The sequence below is a fragment of the Podarcis filfolensis genome (assembly GCF_964270895.1).
Source record: "Podarcis filfolensis genome assembly, chromosome: 7".
Taxonomy (NCBI): domain Eukaryota; kingdom Metazoa; phylum Chordata; class Lepidosauria; order Squamata; family Lacertidae; genus Podarcis; species Podarcis filfolensis.
In genome coordinates, this window is record NC_139603.1 from 20,415,490 (window position 1) to 20,428,734 (window position 13,245).

The 13,245-nt window shown below is 44.2% G+C and overlaps 1 long non-coding RNA gene across 4 annotated transcripts in view; it reads left to right on the top strand.

Moving 5' to 3' along the window:
- The window catches only part of LOC310767219, a 168,244-nt gene that overhangs the window by 114,338 nt on the left and 40,661 nt on the right, over positions 1 to 13,245 (top strand). The window contains exon 3 of one of the 4 annotated variants that reach the window (XR_014550759.1): positions 7,015 to 7,082. The exons of the other annotated variants lie outside the window; for them this stretch is intronic. This is a non-coding gene — a long non-coding RNA (uncharacterized lncRNA). The remainder of the gene's footprint in view (positions 1 to 7,014; positions 7,083 to 13,245) is intronic. 4 annotated transcript variants of the gene reach the window in all.

Genomic DNA, 13,245 nt, shown 5'->3' on the forward strand with positions numbered 1-13,245 from the left:
ACTCTTTCAGAAAGCTGATTTGGGACAAATTGCATGTGAACCTAGAACAAGTGAACATGTGTGATAACTTACTGGTGGTGGACACAATTTTGCAGCGCTTGGGCATAGCTTGTTGCTCCCAAAAGTTTGTTGCATCAGGTGGTCCCTCTCCTTCCTTCTACACTTGGGATTTGACTCTGTATTAGCTATGGCAAAGCAAAGACTAAGTGGTCCGTCCCCCATCCCCCCAGGATGTTTTGGTGCACTCATGCATGAACATACCTGTCCACCTTATTCCTCGTGCATTTCCTATGATGATCCATTTCAATCAGCTGCTTAGTTTTGGAGCTTCCTTGTAGTTAAACATCACGTGACTTCCATCTGACCAGATTTAATGTGTTGTCTTCTCAATTGATTTGGGGTAGATATGTCGATGTCCCTTTCTCCTTGAGGTTTTGTCCTTGTAATAACTGGGAGGTCAAATGTGTGAAACTGGTTTGTTTGTTTTGTCTTTTTTTCTTCTTCTAAGTGCTGCAGTTCTTCAGCAAATGATTGCCTCTTTATTGGCCAAACTACCAGGGAGTTCAGCTCAGTTTTATGTGGAATATTTTCCGGGAGATAAAATCCCATGGGTGTCATTAGTAGAGGCCAAAAATTTAACAGTGGCAGTGAGGCAATTAAATATCTGAAGCTGGGAGGATTATTTTTAGACGCTGCCTAGGCCATTTGTTATATTGTATACATGCATACTTAAGCCAGTAGCATTTATATTATATCTTGCTTTGTGGTTTGCTTTAAACTTATGATTACCGTATTTTTCCCTCTATAACACGCAGATTTTTTCTCCTAAAAAGGAAGGGGAAATGTCTGTGCGTGTTATTGAGCGAATGTGTGGTCCCTGGAGCCAAATGGCAAAAAAAATCAGGCAAAAATCAAATCGCGCGTCTCGGAGAAGGGAAACCTGAAAAGAGGAAGTGGCTGCTTTCCTGCATTCTGCCTCAGGGTCTTACTGCCCACCCTCCTCTGTTTCCTTGCTGTGTTTGCTCAAACGGAACAAAGAGCAGGGAAAGCCCCTCCCCTCCAGGCAAGCAGAGGGGAAAGCAGAGAGAGAGAGAGAGAGAGAGAGAGAGAGAGCGAGAGCGCTTGGGTGGGTAGGTGAGGGAAAACTTTTGCCTTCCTTTCCTCCCTCCCGTTATACCCCTCTCCTGCATTCTTAGCCAGCTGCTTCTCTGCACACCCCTCTCGTGCTCCTTGTCCATTCTGTATTTTTCCTTCCTTCCCCACTTAAAATGTGGTTGAAAAGCATGGATCCACATGGATCCTCAGGATCTTTGCATTGGGTCACCCCAAATTCACCATCAGATCACATAGCATGTCCATGGCTACAGCCTGCCCCCCAAAAATCACACACGCACTGTTGCCTGGGGCTGCAATGGTGCAAAAATGTGGTTAAAAAGCATGGATCCACATGGATCCTCAGGATCTTTGCATTGGGTCACCCCAAATTCACCATCAGATCACATAGCATGTCCATGGCTACAGCCTGCCCCCCCCCAAATCACGCACCCACTGTTGCCTGGGGCTGCAATGGTGCAAAAACGTGGTTACAAAACATGGATCCTCAGGATCTTTGCATTGGGTCACCCCAAATTCACCATCAGAGCACATAGCATGTCCATGGCTACAGCCTGCCCCCCCCAAAATCACACACTCACTGTTGCCTGGGGCTGCAATGGTGCAAAAACGTGGTTACAAAGCATGGATCCACAGGGATTCTCAGGATTTTTGCATTGGGTCACCCCAAATTCACCATCAGATCACATGTCTGTGGCCACAGCATGAAGCACAAAAATGATACATCCACTGTTTCATTCAGAATGTTTTTTCCCTTGTTTTCCTCCTCTAAAAACGATGTGCGTGTTATGGTCAGGTGCGTGTTATCGAGCGAAAAATACGGTATGTTACATTGTACGGTACTATTCCTGGTCTTATGTTTGCTCTGATGCCCATAATAAATAAATGATTACGATGAGTTGCCAAAACCCAGCCTAATAATAATAATAATAATAATAATAATAATAATAATAATAATATTTATATCTTGCCCATCTGGCTGGGTTTCTCTAGCCACTCTGGGAGGCTTCCAACAGGATATGTAAAACATTATAAAACATAAAACATTAAAAACTTCCCTAAACAGGGCTACCTTCAGATGTCTTCTAAAAGTCAGATACTTTTTTATTTCCTTGACATCTGGTGGGAGGGTGTTCCACAGGGCAGGTGCCACTACCAAGAAGGCCCTCCGTCTAGTACCCTGTCACCTCACTTTTCACAGTGAACGAACCTCTAAGAAGGCCCTCAGAGCTGGACCTCAGTGTCCAGGCTGAACAATGGGGGTGGAGACACTCCTTCAGGTATACTGGACTGAGGCTGTTTAGGGTTTTAAAGGTCAGCACTAACACTTTAACTTGTTCTCGAAAACATACTGGGAGCCGTTGTTCGTCTTTCAGGACCAGTATTACATGGTCTTGTTGGCTACTCCCAGTCACCAGTCTAGCTGATGCAGCATCACTAAGTCTTGTCAATTTCAGCAGGAAAGAAAGTCAAGCAAACGCATAATAATCCCATTGAACTCAGTGGATGTAAGTGTGATTGGATCTTACCTTACCCATGGGCCAAAATCCAGTGTTAGAAGTCCTATTGAAATGAATGCAAAACTGAGCTGAAACAGAGAAATGTAAACATTTTTGTGTGTGCAGCGATTTTGCAGGGAGTGTCTAGAGAAGTTGTAAAATGGCTTACAGGGAATGTCTCTGTCGCTGAAGCAACCCATTTGACACTACCTCGTTTGCTGCACTGAAATTGCTGTAACACAGAGTAGCAAAGTAGAAACCATCATGTATCCAAGCCTGAGTTGGTTCCACAGTGCCATGATGTCATCACATTCACAATGCAATTCTTTGGATGGGACTGCATTGTGAAGGAGAAAGAAGCCTTATAAAGAAAGCTTTTTAATCAGTGATAGGGAATCTCTAAAGCTTCATTAGGCTTGACTGTAGTTCCAGTTCAGCTGGTAATGCTTCCCCCCCCCCCAAAAGCACACCCAGCTTTCTCAAACCTGGCATCATACTTGATTGATATCATATGTGGGGCAGATAAAGACATGGCTGCAAAAGAACAACTGGGAGCTTAAAGTGGACACCCAGTCATTCCTTTGCAAGCAGGGCTGCCTCAATGCAATGATCAGCACTGACCGGGGGTCCCTCTGGGATCAACTGCAATAGGGATTTTCCCAATCAGGAACTTCCTAGTGCAGCCAATGGGGCTGTTTGTAGCTGGTTTGAATACAACTGCCTGCAAATGAAGTTCAAGGGGCTGGCTTTCCGCTCTCATAAGCTGAACTTCAATTGCAGGTACAGTGGTACCTCTGGTTACGTACTTAATTCGTTCCGGAAGGTCCGTTCTTAACCTGAAACTGTTCTTAACCTGAAGCACCACTTTAACTAATGGGGCCTCCTGCTGCTGCGCCATCGCTGCATGATTTCTCTTCTCATCCTGAAGCAAAGTTCTTAACCCAAGGTACTATTTCTGGGTTAGCGGAGTCTGTAACCTGAAGCGTATGTAACCTGAAGCGTATGTAACCCGAGGTACCACTGTCGTTTGTATTCAGACTGCTTAGACTTCAGTGGGGATGGCTCTCCTTGTTGATGAGTTGGTTGCCATGGAGAGTCAACCAATAAACTTGCATTGCATCCAGTTTCTATTCAAATTACTTACAAATGGAGTTCAGAGGGGATGACTCTGAACTCCCTGATTGGTGAAATGCATCTGATTGGTGGGGAAAGAGCCGTTCACTTTGAAAGAGAACACTCAATGTTGCATTAGAAAATTGAGTCATTCTGGCTAAGTAAGAAGCCCAGGAGTAAAAAACAAAAAACAAAAATTAGCTACCGTATTTTTCGCCCTATAGGACGCACTTTTCCCCCTCCAAAAATAAAGGGGAAATGTGTGTGCGCCCTATGGGGTGAATGCAGGCTTTCGCTGAAGGCTGGCGGCGGGGAGAAGCGCGCTTCTCCCCGCCGCCATCCCCGCAAGCTCGGGGGACAGCGGGGAGGTGCAGCGCCGCCATCCCACTGTTCCCAGACCTGGTTTGGGCTTCAGGCAGATATCCGCAAGCAGTGGTAGCCCGGCAGGAAGTCGCGACGGTCTCCCAAGGCTTGCGGAGAGCTGCCTGTTCTGTGGGCTGGGGTTGGGGGAAGCTCGGCTTCCCCCGCCCCAGCCCCATGCCTGAGGGGAAAATAAAATTTATTTTCTTTATTTCCCCCCTCCAAAACTAGGTACGTCCTATGGGCCGGTGCGTCCTATAGGGCGAAAAATACGGTAAGTCTAAAGGCTAAGTGTGGGTGGTGCTATGGGTTAAACCACAGATCCTAGGGCTTGTCGATCAGAAGGTCAGAAGTTTGAATCCCCATGACAGGGTGAGCTCCCGTTGCTCAGTCCCTGCTCCTGCCAACCTAGCAGTTCAAAAGCACGTCAAAGTGCAAGTAGATAAATAGGTACTGCTCCGGCGGGAAGGTAAAAGGCATTTCTGTGCGCTGCTCTGTTTTCACCAGAAGTGCCTTAGTCATGCTGGCCACATGACCCGGAAGCTGTACGCCGGCTCCCTCAGCCAATAAAGCAAGATGAGCGTCGCAACCCCAGAGTCGTCCGCGACTGGACCTAATGGTCAGGGGTCCCTTTACCTTTAAAGGCTAAGTGCCCTGGGGTAATTTTGAGCATGTTTCTGGAAAATGTAGTAACACTTGTTCAGTATACTGTTAACAGTTGCATCTCTGAAACTCGAATTCCAGACAACGGGAAACTCTTTTAACTACAGAGTAACAGACAAAGCCTGAGGTTAAGCTGGATGTCAAAAGCTTGAAAGGCAAGTATCTGCAGAAACATTAGTTCATGCTCACTGCAAGTAGAAGAATGTAGGAAATTGGAAATGGCTTAGTGAGGACAGAGAAGGCAGTGGAAATTCCCCCAAAATGCATAGTTAAGGTGCCTATCAAAGGTTATGATTGGGTTATACGTACTGCATAAAAGTGGGACAAGCTAGGAAGGAACGGGGGCATCAGGAGGTTGCTTATGTGAAATTATAAAAGCATATGTGTAATCTGTTATCAGGGTCTCTAGTCTGCACCATGAAGTGGATGAAACACCATTCTTGGGCATGAATAAAATCCTCTTGCTTTGCTCCTTGTTGGCTAGTTATCGATTTCTGCTAGAGAACGAATGTCTAAGTGGCAAAGTTCCACAACAGTGCCGATCAGCTGATTTGTGCCGGCAGGTTTTGAAGTTGTCCCCTGAGACTGTAATGATGCTACGTGATTGACAGGTGGGTGGTCCTTCCTGCCAATCAGCGCTAGCCCATGGGAGATGTTGGGAAGGAAGGAAATGACCCACTTCAACAAACTTAGCTCTATTAGTTTGTGACCAGCCTGCTTTGTGCTTCCATAATTAAACTTTGCAGGGCTAGCCAAAGGCATTTTTCTGCCAGAGGCAAAAAACTGGATGGTGCCCACCCATTCCATGTATAAAACCAATCAGAATGGCAGTTTCATATATTTCAGCTTTGGTTATGGGACAGCACCATCAAATGCATCATTGACAGTAGGGTAATTCACGGTAGGGTAAAGAGCCCAGGTCAGGTAACGTAGCTACACAGCTCTTATCTCCATCACCTTGTAGCTGGTCCCCCATCCCACCTCCCAGCATCTGTCTCCTGAAGTAGCCACCTCATTCTACCTAATAGTAGGGCCAGACATGAAACTACATAAAGTTTAAAACTGAAATATTGTCAGACTTTTCTGTTACATGCCACCTTTTCTGCATTTCTTTGTGTTCTTTTATTAAACTTCATTTTTTATTTAAAAAATATATTACAAACATTCTATTAAATAAACATGTTTGCATTGATTCAGTCATCAGTGAAAAAGCAAACTTCTCTGTTTATTCCCAGTAGAATGTGGATCTAAATTCATATCTCCATCCAATTGCACCCCATTGAAGTCAAAGTAACTTTTGCTGTGGCTGGGGATTTATATTCCTCACACAGAACCTGTAGTTCTTCTCTGAAACCGAAACTAGATAGGAGCCACATTCTTTCATTTTGGCTACAGATATCTTGCCATTATATTTTTCTTTTCTTTTCCTTTTCTAAAATGACCATATTTTGTTTTAGGACTTAATATGAAACTTTCCCTTTATAAATAACTGGAACCTCTCAGACTTGACTTTTCCCACTCCAGGCCTTAGGAAAATAGGAAGCTGCCATATACTGAGTCAGACCATTGGTCCATCAAGCTCAGTGTTGTCTATGCTACATGGGACGCAGGTGGCACTGTGGTCTAAACGACTGAGCCTCTTGGGCTTGCTGATCAGAAGGTTGGCGGTTCGAATCCCCATGATGGGGTGAGCTCCTGCTGCTATGTCCCAGCTCATGCCAACCTAGCAGTTTGAAAGCACACCAGTGCAAGTAGATAAATTGGTACCATTGCAGTGGGAAGGTAAACAGCGTTTGCATGCATTATGGTTTCCGTCACGGTGTCCTGTTGCACCAGAAGCAGTTTAGTCATGCTGGCCACATGACCTGGACAATTGTCTGAGGACAAACACTGGCTGCCTTGGCCTGAAAGTGAGATGAGTGCCGCAACCCCATAGTAGCCTTTGACTGGACAACCCAGGGGTCCTTTACCTTTACCTTTTACCTGCCTATGCTAACTGGCAGCATCTCCCCAGGGCTTCAGTCAGAATTTTCTCTGAGTCCTACCTGGAGCCAGGGGTGTAGCATGGGTTGCCAGTAAGTGTTGTGCTCCCCTGATGGACTTGGCAATGCTCAGACCCTTCGCCAGCCAGCGTCTAATCAAGGGGGTCTCTCCTTGCAAACTAGCCCCAACCTGGGAGCAGAGTAACCACCTGAATATGACTTTTTAGTCTAGATATGCTAGGAATGAAGCCCAGGAATCCAAAAAAGTTGTTTGTTCTTTCCAGGTCTTCTGCTATTTGGACATGGTCATGGAGCCATGGGATAGTATCAGGCCTTTAATTTGAGCCAGAACGTGAGTTTAACCCAAAACCCTGCCGTTTGAGACCATGCTAAAGAAGAGAGTAGCTTTACATGTTTACACGCTTGCAGGTTTTCCTCACCACACAAACCAACTCCCTCACATATAGAATATTCAGACCTCAACGTTTTTAGAAATGGAGCACTCAGAAAACTGAGCTATGATTTGAACCAAACGACATGGTGAAGCCCTTCAAAGGACTGTAAGTGGAGGATTGCATACTGAATTCTTGCCCTCCTCCAACCTCAAAATAAATAAATAAAAATAAATTTTAAAATCTCATCTTGATTGGAGAAAATAACTCAGAGGGAAGAAAGGCTTGGGATTAGCATTTTCCTTTCTCTGCATGTCCATGTTCACTTTTTAAAAGTTGTGCTTTGTTCTTAAGAAGCTGTACCTGAGCACAGCACACACAGCATGACAAGCTGCCCTCGGTGTCTCTCGTCATATTCTTCCTAGATATTGGCAATTACTGTTCCCTCTATTGCTGGGCGGGATCCAGAGAAGTGATATGTGTGCTCAGGAAAGGTACAGCTGGGCTTTGCTACTTGTTGTCCCTGCAGCAATTCCCAGTGCTGTTTAAAAATACGAAAATGCCTATCTCTTCAGCAGAGGGAAATGCTATACAGGGGGGAAATAGATGAATCTCAGGCTAAGCATGCCTTTTTCTCTTCCTCCTCGACAGACACACACACAGATGTGCATATCATGGATTTGGATCCTGTCCCAGACTTTTAAGATTTAAATTGAAAGCTTAAGCTGGAACTGTTTAATTTGCTAGCTAAAGATCAAATTAGATCCAGAAGCAAAATGGTATGTGTGTATGAATATACATATATAACAGATGCAAGCCATGATGCTGAATTAAAATATAGATTCAGTCATCCTTCACAATATTTAGGGTTTTTTGTGTTCCCCTACATGATTCTTGGGACGTAGGTGGCACTGTAGTCTAAACCACTGAGCCTAGGGCTTGCTGATTGGAAGGTTGGTGGTTCGAATCCCTGCGACGGGGTGAGCTCCCGTTGCTCGGTCCCAGCTCCTGCCAACCTAGCAGTTCGAAAGCATGTCAAAAGTGCAAGAAGATAAATAAGTACTGCTCCAGCAGGAAGGTAAATGGCATTTCTGTGCGCTGCTCTGGTTTGGCCAGAAGCAGCTTCGTCATGCTGGCCACATGACCCGGAAAAACTCTCTGCGGACAAACTTCAGCTTCCTCGGCCAGTAAAGCGAGATGAGTGCCACAACCCCAGAGTCGTTCGTGACTGGACTTAACTGTCAGGGGTCCTTTGCCTTTTTTACATGACTCTTATTGTCTTCGTGTGTCATCTGCCAATCCTGCTGCTTCCTGTACCATATATTTAAATAACAACAACAAAAACAAAAACAACATAATGAAAAACAGTAACAATATTAAAACTAATCAGTATTATTATCCAGTATTGTTACTACCCCATCCTCTATATTGGATTATACAGTCCTTGGAAGTAAGAGGTTTTATTATTATTTATAGAAATAATTTCCACTCACCCCCTCCAAGAGGTGGGCGGGGTTTGCAACACTGCACGGGCTTACCTGTCCAGGTGCCACCCACAATGCTGCAGGGTGGCTGTCGCCCTGCCCCCATCTTGGTAGGATAGCGGGCTGCCGGCTGGGGGTGGAGTGAGAGCCGAGAAAAGGGCCAATGCTCTTTGGCCCAGACTCACTTTGTTTTGCTTCCAGATGCACCCACCCAACCCTCCCTAAAATATAACATGGTCTTCTTTTGCAGGCTAACCTCTTGCTTCCTAAGTCAGTGGGCGCTGCTACGGTCATAAGATGGTTGCTATATTCAGATCCAGGAAGGAATTTCCCTGCATTGTCAGGTTTTGCCTTCCCCGTAGCAATTCACCACAACTTTGGTGGTTTTAGACCTTGGTCAGTATCCTCGGGGGTCAGCAAACTTTTTCAGCAGGGGGCCGGTCCACTGTCCCTCAGACCTTGTGGGGGGCCGGACTATATTTGGGGGGAAACAAATGAACGAATTCCTATGCCCCACAAATAATCCAGAGATGCATTTTAAATAAAAGCACACATTCTTCTCATGTAAAAACGCCAGGCAGGCCCCACAGATAACCCAGAGATGCATTTCAAATAAAAGGACACATTCTACTCATGTAAAAACATGCTGATTCCCAGACTGTCTGCGGGCTGGATTTAGAAGGTAATTGGGCCGGATCTGGCCCCCGGGCCTTAGTTTGCCTACCCGTGATTTAACTGAACATTCGTCACAACTTTGGCGGTTTGGGGCCTTGTTCGGTATCCTATAGTCTGTCTTCAAGATGGGGGGTAACATCTTCAGGCACCCCCATGCAGTGGTGTTTGCAGGGCCCATTAAAGGGTTGATTGTGGGAGTCACTGGCCCTAGAGCGGTGGCATATAGGTCAAACTCCTGGCTTGGTGAAGTGGGAGGGCATGCTGTGTAAGTTCATGCTTAACTGTCCCCTCCCACTGCTCCTGATTGCCCTGCACATCCTCAGTCTCTGTTGGGTTGAGACGAATACCTTCCAAGGCCTAAGCCAAGGTTTCCTACACCTGAAATTCAGTAAAGTTGTGGCCTAATTTAAACCCATACATTGTTGTCATGTCTCATTTCTGGGGGGTAGGCTCCACGAACAGGGTTTATTGCGTGGACTCACAATTGGATGGCGTTTGCAGGCTATTGTTCACAAATATTTAGACGTGAAAGAGTAAGAAACTTTCCAAATTGCAGACTAATAGAACTAGAAGCTTAGTCCCTGATTTGCTATCTTTCAATCTGCAGGGAATATCCCTGTAGGATATATACATATGCATAAAGATATTCGCACATCTGCAAAAACGAAAGCCAATTTTGTCCCCTCGACACTCTCTTGCCTTGCATAGGCCCAGTCAGAACTAAATGAATAACTGCTTTCATTTAGCAGACTCAAAGATCATGTTTTCTGATGAACACAACCTCTTTGACTGTAAGAAATGGGGAGGGGGCCCCACAAGCCTAGCAAAACGTATCCTAATAAATGGAATTGACTTGAATCCTCACTATAATCTTTGGGTAGTCCTTCAAGATAAAAACTGTGAAAATGACCTTTACTTTTATGCTTTTGTTGTGTTTTTTAAGTGCCCAGCTTGGATCATCATTTTTCTGCACTATTTATAATCCCTTTTTTATGGGAAAGCTGGCCTTTACAAAAATTGTAGATCTGGGCAGAATACAAATGCATAAGCAGATTCTTCCACTTAGCTAAAGAATTGAAGTGGTAAAAGGAATCGCGAGAAGACCCCGAAAAAAGGGCAGATCTACTAAATGTTCATCATTCCGACCAGTAGTATTTATAAAGAACAGGGTGTTATTATGTTGATGACTCAAAAAGGAAAGGGTGTTCCAAAAATAATCCTTGACTTATTTAACTCTTACCTGAGATTTCCCATCTCAGCAATGTGATAAAAGAAACATCAGAGGGATTCATATGACCTCCTATATATTCAGGCCACATACCCCACCATGTTCAGGGGCCATGTCCTCTGCATTTCACTAATAGGTAAAGGTAAAGGGACCCCTGACCATTAGGTCCAGTCAATAAATCAATAAAATCTATGGCCTGGGTCTATAGAATCATAGAGTTGCAGAGTTGAAGGGTCAGCTAGTCCAACCCCCTGCAATGCAGGAATCTCAACTAAAGCATCCATTTACAGATAGGTAGCCGTGTTGGTCTGCCATAGTCAAAACAAAAAAAATTTTTTTTCCTTCCAGTAGCACCTTAAAGACCAACTAAGTTAGTTCTTGGTATGAGCTTTCGTGGGCATGCACACTTCTTCAGATACACACTTCTTCAGATACACTGTGTATCTGAAGAAGTGTGCATGCACACGAAAGCTCATACCAAGAACTAACTTAGTTGGTCTTTAAGGTGCTACTGGAAGGAAAAAATTTTTTTTTTGTTTTGACTAAAGCATCCATGATAGTCAAGACATCCAACTTCTGCTGAAAAACCTCCAAGGAAGAAGAGTTCACCACCTCCCAAATGAGTTTGTTCCACTGTCAAATAGCTCTTACTGTCAGAAAGTTCTTCCTGGTGATTTGTTGTAATCTCCTTCCTTGAAACTAGAAGCTGTTGGTTCAGGTCCTGACCTCTGGAGTAGGAGAAAACAAGCTTGTTCTATGTCCCATGGGACAGCCCTTTAGATATTTTGAGATGGCTATCATATCGCCTCTCAGTCTCCTCTTGATTTCTTTATGCTTTCAGAGAATTTTAGAAGATATGTTTTGCTAAGCTGTTCCTGTCATGCATGTGAGCCTTCCAGAAGCAGACATCCAAAGCAAGAGAGACTAACCTACTAAGCAACAAATACCACCATCACTGACCATTGGTCATTCTCTTTTTTATAATCTTTTTTATTCAGTTTTACACTACACATTTAAATTCAAACATTAGACATTATCATCAACATTTAGGATTCCCTGAATCCTTAGACTTCCCTCCACCTTTCCATGGTTTCCATTTTCAATCTTTTTCAACTGCATCATATATTTTTACCTTAGTTTTTAGTACATTACAAGCGTTAGTCAAATCCTGCCAACATTTTTAGTTGTTTAGCGTGTTCTCTTAGGTAAATTGTAATTTCCCCCCATTCTTTATTAAAGTTTCTCTATTCCTGGTTTCTGATTTTCCCGGTCATTTTTGCCATTTCTGCGTAGTCCATCATCTTCAGCCATTTGTTTCTGGTTGGGACTTTATCTTCTTTCCATCACCATTGGTCATTCTCAGTAGTTATCCTGTGACCATACATGCCATCTATGTGGGGCTGTGGGTGCCCAGGCCCCACAAAAATTTCAGTGAAGGGGCTGCCCCCCACCCCAAAGTGGGGGCCAGCTTGCTGTGGGGTGACCGAGCACACAAGGTGTGGTGACATCGCACGGCCCCAGGCACCCTCAGTTGTGGGGGCAAACTGGCGATGCTACCTTTGACTCAGGGCTCTCCTCCCTAGTGAAGTTTATCAGATTGCTGCTTTGGGTGAATTTCACACGAAAGTGTAAATATTTTATTTCAGTGGGTTTTCCATGTGTAACATTTGGCTCTGTTGTTGATAATGTATTTTCCTCTTTCTGCTTTCAGGTTTGTGTTTTACTTTGTTTTAACAGTAGGTTATATTTTGTCATAGATTTTAGAAATTGTTTGCTATAGTGGCATTTTTATGGATTCTATTATATGGCTTATCTTGTAAGCCAGTCTTGCTTCTTCTTTCCCACAGCATTTGGGGCTTTTTTATCGAGGGAAAAGGCAACACAATAGAAGCATATAAAATTAGACACTGCATTAGCATGAGAACTCAGAGTGAGTTAGTGAAGTTGAATGTTGGAGGATTCAGAACAGACTAAACAAAGAAATTCTTCTCAGAGTGCATAGTTAAACTATGGAATTCACTTCCATGGCAGGCAGTGATGACCATCAACTTGGATGGCTTTAAAGAAGGATTTGACAAATTTATGGAACCATGATAGCTACGTTGTGTCTCTACTGTCAGAGGCAGTATGCTGATGGTCAACAAAAGAGGTTCAAAGACTCTCTCAAGACAAATCTTAAAAGTGTAGTTTAAACACTGACAACTGGGAAACACTGGCCTGCAAGTGCTCCAACTGTAGAACAGCCTTTACCAAAGGTGTCAGGGGTTTTGAAGACGCTCAAACTCAGGACGAAAGGGAGAAACACACTAAGAGGAAGGAACACTTGGCAAACCCTCATCATGATCAACTCCCACCTGGAATCCTATGTCCACACTGTGGAAGGACTTATGGATCCAGAATTGGCCTCCACAGTCACTTACAGACTCACTTTTAAAATTGTGTTTATGGAAGACAATTTTACTTGGCTACAAGTGATCACCAAAGAAGAAATGTAGAGCTTCTCAATACCAGTTCCTGAAAATGGCAGGAGGGGAGAATGTTATTGCACTCAAGACTTGCTTGAAGGCTTTCCATAGGCATTGTATTGGCCGAAGTAAGAACAGAATACTGGACTAGATAATCCATTGACCTAATCCAGCAGAGCTGGATTTTCTTATGTTCGTCTGGCCTTCCTTGGTGCAGTTTGAGACAAGACAGAAGGAAAGTGACAGAACATGGCATATAAAAGCTTGTGGT